This window comes from Lipophrys pholis, assembly GCF_963383615.2.
Source record: "Lipophrys pholis genome assembly, chromosome: 15".
Taxonomy (NCBI): Eukaryota; Metazoa; Chordata; class Actinopteri; order Blenniiformes; family Blenniidae; genus Lipophrys; species Lipophrys pholis.
In genome coordinates, this window is record NC_137642.1 from 2,053,929 (window position 1) to 2,062,751 (window position 8,823).

Here is an 8,823-nt window from a genome sequence, read left to right on the forward strand (position 1 = left end):
ATAAAGTCAACAATAATGAGAATAATAATATTAAAGCAAACAGCTCTGCTATCAGAATCGCATCGGCAGATATACAAATTTAAGTATCAGGATCGGATCGGAAGTGAAAAAACGTGGCTCGGTGCATCACTACTGCAATGTAGATGAGCAAACCACTCAAAATCCTTAAAGTCAAGCCCTGCATTAGTTTAGTGACCCAGCCTGGGTTTAGGGCTTTGATAAGCACAATGGACAAGCGGTTGGCTTGTTGTGGTGAACAAGTGTTCACCACAACACAAGACCGCAAGTCACTGTATTTAGTAAGTTTACAACTGTAATTGAAGTAGAAGATAAATAAACTATCTTTCATATTAATACATGTTTCAGATAAGCAGGAGTTTATCTTAACATAAGCCTCGCCCATAAGAAAGAACAATTTATAATAAATCTGATATTGTTTATTATAATACAGATTGATGTATTGCTTGTGTTTGTTGAAAAATACATGAGAAGAGGAACTTGAAAAAATAATTGCATATTAAATAGCAATCGCAATATTGAGAAAAAAAATCTCAATTAAATTATTTTCCAAAATCGTTCAGCCCCAGACAACACTGAAGAAATGTGGCATCTCTTCAGTGACACATCAAAAGATATAATTAAATATTTACAGAAATGCTAGGTGTGTACTCACTTTTGTGAGATACTGTACATATCATCCACTTTTATCTAATAAAAAATGAACATGCTAGTATTTATGGAGAGGGGGTGGGATTTGATAAGTGATACTTCCCACCCCTTTTCAGATCTTCAAACAGATTATATTGTTCTGCTGTTAGTTATTCAGTTTGTTTGGCGAGATATCTTTTGATTATTATGAACTGTTTATTTGATTTTATGCATGTTCGAAATAAACCACAAAATTTATGAAAGATTAATTCCGAAAAATGCCGAAGTATATACCTATGATTTTTCACATCATAATCATAAACTGTTCAAGTCATGAGCTCTGATTTTCTATTCATTTATATCCTAAGACTATATGAGCTGCATTTTTTTCATCTCAGAAATACTGCATGTTTAGCGTTTGTGGCCATAAATGATTGTATATTATACATTCAGAAATAGTATAATATGAGATAATTTATGGGCATAAATACTCAGGCTACACGTGCTATATAGATAAAAAGGCATAAAAGATATATACTGTACTACATTCAAGAAAGTAGTTTTTAATATTGCGTTGTTGACTACTTAACGCATTCTGAATTTTCCACGAGCATTTTGGCATTTCCTTCTGCCGCATTTTATTTTGAATGAGCACTTCCTGTCTGACAGTGGAGGGAGCCTGAGAGTGGAGAAGCTTGAGAGTGGAGGTCCACTAACATATAAACTATAAAAAAAATAAAAAAAAACTACAACATAAACAGTATTCAGTAAAACCAATCAGAATAACCCAATTCCACTTCAAAGTGTCTTTGACTGGTTGGGTGGAAAATAAGTCCTTAAAAAACTGCACAATAATAAAAATAAATACATAAATCTTAAACATAAATGCTCTTAGGCTCCAATGTAACTTCTTTGTGTATTAAATTTCAGTTTCACTTAAAGCAGTATGAGAGGTTTGAACTGAATTGTAACAAAACATTTACATTTCAATGTGAATTATAAACACTTAATTCCACTTCAAAGTGGTAAAACCTGTTTGGCAAAAGTAGTCTGAACATAGTTCTCTCAAAAATGTATTCAGAATATCCCAGTCTCCCTTCAAACTAGCGTAACCGTCTGGGTTGTTTTTTTTCACCGTATCGCTCCCCTGTGGGTACTAATCCTTTTTTTTTTTAAAGTCGGGAGTTTGCTTTTTCTTTAGTTGTTGTTGTAAACTGAGGGTACATCCACACGACAAAAAAAACAATCCTTTTTCTCCCTGGCCTTCTCCCAAAAAACTTCCATCCACACCTCACTATGAACACGGCTCAACATGAGGCTTCAGGGCGTACTACGACGCATGTTTACTTTATAGATGTCTTATCAAATTAGTTGTGTTAAACGAAGCTCTGGTGCTCCACCTCTCGGGACTGTGGTGAAGCAAATAGTACAATTGGCCGCTGGACTAGTTTCGTTATCAACCTTAAAATACCTCCAGACTGCTGACAATTTATCCACTCAATGGCTTTATGCTGCTAACGTCAGTTTATGGCACGTCACAAAAGGGGCTCGCTTTACAGCAGTTGACGTGAAAAAGTTTTGGGGGTTTTTTTGGGTTTTTTTTTAAGATCGGCGGGGTGATCGGCTGGATTTGCCGATTCCCAATCACTCACAAATCACCAACATCGGCCCCGATCCGATATCTACTGGTCTGATCGGGACATCCCTAGTTTTTGACAAACAAAAACACGTCACTTGTTCAATAATGTTACTGCATTAAAAACACAGTGTTGAATCGCAAAGTCCTGTATTTTCTTCAGCCCTCTTCAGCATACCTTTTCTAAGTACATTGTCCTGCCAGAGTTCAAGTATCTGTGGTGTCAGAAAGAATCATTTCAAGTCATTTGAAGCTGAAATTGCAGTGCGAGTGACGGCCAATGTCCAACAAGTTGTTGTGTCCTGTGTCCTGTCGAGAAGAAGAAGTCCACTTCTTCTACCATAATTCAGTACTGCCGGGGACATGTGTTTGTGATTCCCTGCCCCCTGCAGTTTGGGAGTGGGAGCTGCGTGTAGTATAAATGGCACGCACGTTCTCCCATGCTGATTCTGCATGTCTGAGTTCCGTACATCACGCCCGTGCGTCAAGCATAAAACAGCCTGCCTGCGCCTTCCACCCTCAAGTCCATAGTTGTCTAAATGGGCTTTACTCCCCTTGAAGATGTAGTGTTTTTTGTACAATCACTACATTTAAGCACAGTTTTCCACATATTTTGAAGAAATGCATCAATCAGGTCGAGTAACTGGGAAAAAAGCCAAGTATTCTGGTGGAAAAAAATACATTTATCCAGTGCTTTAGGTAGGCACTTTTAAATTTTACCTGTCAGTGTACCGGGACATTTTTCTAGCGTACGGCGCGTACTAAAACTTTTCATAATGTCCGGACTGTGAGCCGCTACTTTTTTCACACACTTTGAACCCAGTGGCTTAAACAACGAGGCTAAGTTATGGATTTTTACTGGTAAACGAGATTCATGCCGACAATACAAGGGTGATGCGTTCAGGTGCATCACGTAACTCTGCCCTCCGTGGCTGTGCTCCGGGGCTGACCAATCATCTTCAGAGGAAAATCTTCTCTCCTCACAATCACAATAAGCAAATACTTTATGACCAGAGATAAAACGCTCAGTGTTTGTGTATTTTTGCAGTAATTTACTTGCCCTCTCTTCCTCTCTCTCTCTTTCCCTCCAGTCCGTCCGTGGCCCCACCATGGAAGCAGTGTTTAAAAGTCGTTTATTTCTTTGAAAAAAAAAATAATGAAAGAAAAAAACCTGCAATCACACAGTGAAATTCATGTCCTATTACAATGTGGACACATGCTTTTAGACAAGTGCGGCCTATACTGTATTTTTTTTTTTCTCACACTATAATAATAAAGCAGCCGGTGGATCCACACGCTGCACAAGGTGCCTTTATTTTACACTAACCACCTGCCGTACAAAATGTCTGCTCACACCACTGAATATTATGTTTTTGTCCTATATTTGAATGAGAGACTGACAGCATGTCACCAAGAGGAGTACCAGCTCTTATTTTTTTTCCACTTAAAGCTCTGCATTTATCTTAAATTTATGTAGAAGAAAATGGAAAAACTACCAAATTCGCTCACCTTCCTGATCCAATGATCACAAGTATACAGGACCTCCATTAACAGGATTACATGTGCGATAGTCCCAAAATGTCCGACAATGATTCTTTTGGGTGTACTCGGTCTCGTGGCCATGCGTGTGCATATGTGTGTGGTGTGAGCCGACAGGTGCCTCATTCTTCAGGATTAAATTATGGCCTCGGTTAAAGGGACAATCCTTGACATTTCACATGGGGTGTCACTTTTACAGAATTGAACAATGACTCACAATGACACAAACATATGCACAGCAAGTGTGTGGTCATCAGTGCATTGACACGCGCGCGCGCGCGCACGCACACACGCACACACACGCATGCACACACACACACACACACATACACACACACACACACACACACACACACACACACACACACACACACACGTGAAGTCTATAAATAAAAGGCAGAAGAAGAGAGCAGATTTAGGTCAGCAGACGTGTCTACATGCTGTCGAGCATTCCCACTTTCCGTCGAGCCACCAGGGGAGAGAAAACAGCTTGACACTTTTTTCCAGCTGCAGGAATCCACGGCACTGATACGTCTGGTCACTACAGTACCAGCCTCCTTATTACTGCAGTATCTGCCTTATTAGTGCATCATGCAGCCGCTTGAGGCATATTTGGCCCAGTTACCCACGTAGCCCACCGGCTCTACTGCTGCGAGTGTCATCACTTCAGCTCCTGGACGACTTCACGATAATTCTCATCATTGCAACAAAAGAGCTACAGCCTGTGCAGCCACGACGCTACTACTCAAGCTTTGATCTGTTTTCAACTTCTAGATATCCAGTTTAGGGTATGCACCGATTGTTTGTGGGGGAAATGTGGCATTAGAAGTCAGCACCCATTAGAGGTTCAAATTATTTTAATTGCAAAATGCAATTTTTTTAATTGTTGCTGACGAGAAAGGAATTGTAGATTGGGATTTTTGCAACAAATCCACAATTTAGCTTGGATTTAGCTCATAAGAGCAGTATACTGTGAGTGCTGAGGCTGAAATCTCAGAAATAAATGTCCTGAAAGTTTTTTAGGATTATCAGCGACACCTGCCTTTGCACGGATCACTATCACCAGGTTAGCTTTACCAACAGAGACGGGCAAGTATTCTCTGCAGCCACTTCTGATTGGGCATATCATCCACAGATCAGGCTCTAGCAACATTTCAACAAGTACGTATCCAACAATTACTGCAAACTGCTCTGCTGGTGCATATCTTATCATTATGGGTGCTAACTCATTTTATGATCCATTATCGGCCTGCAATCGGTGACATTTGGAGAGCCACGTTTGGACTTTCAGTTGTGAATTTAGTCTTCAGCGTCCACGCCCCCGCCACCAGATCACAGAGCAGAAACTGAAACCTCACAAGTGACTCAGTTTAATCAATCATTCACAAGTAGCTAGCTGTGTTTATTACACAGATTTCTGTGGCATACCCTTCACATGAAGTGTGTCAAAAACAATTCGCAGAATTTGAGTGAAAAGCTGTCACAAACCCATCTCAAACATGTCAACGACTGAAAGGTTAAACATGGAGCTGTGTATATTTTCATAAACGATATACTTAAACGATTTATCTCAGGCATGACAAGATGGAGCAATGAGTAAATTTTATAAATGAACTACAGGAAAACTTGATTTTTGAGATGAAAATCACTGCGACTCCATGAACAGATATTTTTATGTTAAGTGCTCATGACTGCATTGTAACCTAATGTCTTTTCTCAAAGGTTGTGCAATAGCTACAACTAACCAGACCTAGTGTTTATACAGTTCTACCATCAGCCATATGGTGGTATCACAAGTCACTCCAGTGTCTATCTTCAGTTCAGGAAAACATGTACAGTGAGTTCATGAAGAAGTCGGAAGTGGAAAAAGCCTAATTTCCGAGCTGGGAAACAACACATCTGAACAATACCAAACTCAAAACTTCCACTTCAGAAAGTGGGAATATTTAGAGAGCTCTGATGATTTAGAATGATGGCATTAATGCATCTGTAGTAGAAATAGTAATTCTTAGTAAACCTTGTAGCAATTAAGACAAAAAAGCCATAGTTTATACACTTTAGCTAAGCAGTTATGTAGCAACAATTAACATCATCATATATGTTGACCATACAACAACAATCTGCAGATTTTCAAGATATAGCTAAAGTTTTTTTTCAGTTTTGAGAGAATTAACAATTGGTAGCCTTTTTTCAACAATTGTTTTGACCATGAACTCAATAACACAAGTGAAATTATAATTGTTGTGGGCTTATTTCTCTTCTATTAGTGTCGTTTCTACCTGGAGTTCAGGAACCAATCACAGGGTTCCCCACACACCAAGGACTTGTCCTTCTTTTGCCTCCTCAGCCGCGGTTATGCCACTCGTGTGCAGTTGTGTAACCCTGCAGCACATCTGCCTCACTCCTCAAGGTCCTGATCAAAGAAGCCTCAGCACTCTGTGGCAGTTGGCGTGTATAGACCCCTGCATGGGAGCTGCTGACAGTCAGGGAGCCACGTTACGAAACCAGAGGCCCACCGACAGCAGCCACACTGACCCCAGTCTTCAAACATCACTTTACACTCCACAGCAGCGTCCACGCATGGCGATGGCTCACGCAATTACCAACTAGTCAACCAAATTTCCACTTTATCTTCAATCATTGTGAATGATTATAATCATAGAAAATGTCATCCTCGGTCTAAAAGAGCCACATTGTGAGTGAACGCCTATACCGCAAATATATACATAACTTACTATGTAAATCTGATGAAAATAAACTAATAAACTACATTGAATCATCATGCATGTATTTGATATGTCCTACTTTTAAGTGCAATTAAGACAACAGTAATTATATTAAAGGTCTGAACAAGGTGTGAAATAGTTTTTACAAGTTTGGAAATTGGCTAGCCAATAACAGGTGCTTGTAATATAAGTACAATGTTATTTTTTCCCCAGCTGTTGTTGTCTACCTATAACTATGCAATACACCTATAGCGAAATACGAATAAGTTTCCATGAACTGTCAACACATTTGGACAATCAGGGAAAACAATTACTGCAGCAGATTTTGTTATTTCAACTCAATTTCTGGTAGCAACAGATCAGAAATCAGAACCAAGAAATCCCCCCAAAATAAAATTAATAATAATAATAACAATAATCAAGACATAATGATGAAAACTTCCCCAATAGAGTCAACAAATTCCTCAACTCCTGAAACTGCAAGAGGGAACTTCATACAAACGTGATCGACATACAAAAGTAAAAAAAAAAAAAAAACCCAGTGAGTGGTTGTGCTTTGTTAAAGTTAAAAGTCCGACATCTGTTATCTAGAAGTACAAACCACAAGGGCACAGACATTAAAAATGTGTTTGTTTAACGCGATATATTGCCATTAAGTACTCCGCGACATCATGGCTTTCGTAACTGAAATATCAGACTAGCAACCAGACTACGTAATTACGTGTTTATGTCACGATATGATGTTTACGATCAGGTGTATTTACCGCTTACGAGTTAACGTGACGATGTTTGTTACTTTCACGTGATATTTCCCGTGTTAGTCGGGTTAGGAGCATTTCTGAATGTTATTCAGCTAATGAAAAGTTTCTCGTCAACTCGCTGCCTCCGCTCCATGAACAAGAACAGACAGAGGCTTCGGTGGAAGTGCCAGGGAAGCAGGCAGCGACATTTACCCGCAGATTCACCACGGAAACTTTGTGCTTCAGAGCCCCTCTTCTGCCTCCACGGAGAGCCGCCGGCCGCCACCGTCTCTATTATTCACTGGAAACTCAACGCCGCGCAGTCCGTTCATCTCATCCTCACTTTTTCACGACCGAGAAGAATTCATATCGGCGTCTTACCACATCCAGGTCCACCGGGGGTCCACCGAGAAACATGGAGGGGGTATTTAAACAGTCCCGACAGAAACACGGCCCGTCCTCGCTCCCGGAGACTCTGACACACAATGGCGCTGATAGGAGGAGAAAGCTGCCTCCGCTCTCAGGAGCTGCGCTGCCTTCAAGGACCCTCTGGTCAAATCCTGCGACTCCGTGTCGTTTAAAGCCAAAACGTGCACTTTTATTTCGTCCAGCCTTAGTTATAGAAGTGTTAACGTAAATACTTAAATCATAAAAATGATTTGAACTCACAACGCTGTGTTGCTGCTTCGGAATATGTGTACGTACCGTATTTTGAATTCACGAAGAGAACTTGAAGGCAGCACAAACTGAGATGAGGCGTCACATTCGCCCGCCCACTCTTCCACCCACTTGCACGAGCACGAACAAACACGCACACACGCACGGTGTGTTCTGTAACAGTTTATCTCAAATCTCTCAAAACTAAAACAATTAGTGTAAGCAACATTTAAATTCATAAAACCTCCTACAGATACCTTCTGTAAGATGCTGTTCAATTTCTCAGTATGTTCTACTGTTATGAGCCCCCCTTTCTTTATTATCCTCACATCAGTCAGTAGGTGTGGATGATCAAAGGTGCCAAAATTAAATAAATAATTAAATGTGTTATTTAATTAAAATTGGAAGTAAACATATAAATGTGTCAGTAATTCATTAAAATGCCAATTTATCCGTTAAACTCGCCCATCAAGGTCAGTGGGTGGGGCTGCCGCTGAACTAGTCAAACCATTGCTTTGGTCTGAAGAGTTTCAACACATGACTGCTACTTTACCAGAAAAGCAGAAGCAACTTTCTGTCTCTTTTGTGAAAGATGTTTATGAGGCTAAAATATCTCTCACCACTGACACATTAAACTCGCAGGACCAAGACTTCCACTTGGTTTTTGTTGTTTGCAAATACATTTTTGCTAAATAAAGCATTCATACCAATGTAGAGATGTATGGTGAAACAACGAGAATTATAGTTAGTTATGTGTTGCTACAGGGATGTGTTAGTGTGTGACTCCTGGGATACCTGACCAAGCTGAATGGAACCCCACATGCAGAAGTTAAGAAATAAAAGTTGTACACCTGTGGAGTTTCCACAAAGCGAGTCT

At 40.0% G+C, this 8,823-nt stretch overlaps 1 protein-coding gene across 1 annotated transcript in view; it reads right to left on the reverse strand.

The window, feature by feature from the left end:
- The window catches only part of sertad2b (SERTA domain containing 2b), a gene marked incomplete at its 3' end in the record, with an annotated part of 37,480 nt that extends 29,713 nt beyond the window's left edge, over positions 1 to 7,767 (reverse strand). The window contains exon 1 of the mRNA XM_080481251.1: positions 7,671 to 7,767. The remainder of the gene's footprint in view (positions 1 to 7,670) is intronic.
- Positions 7,768 to 8,823: the final 1,056 nt, after the last annotated feature.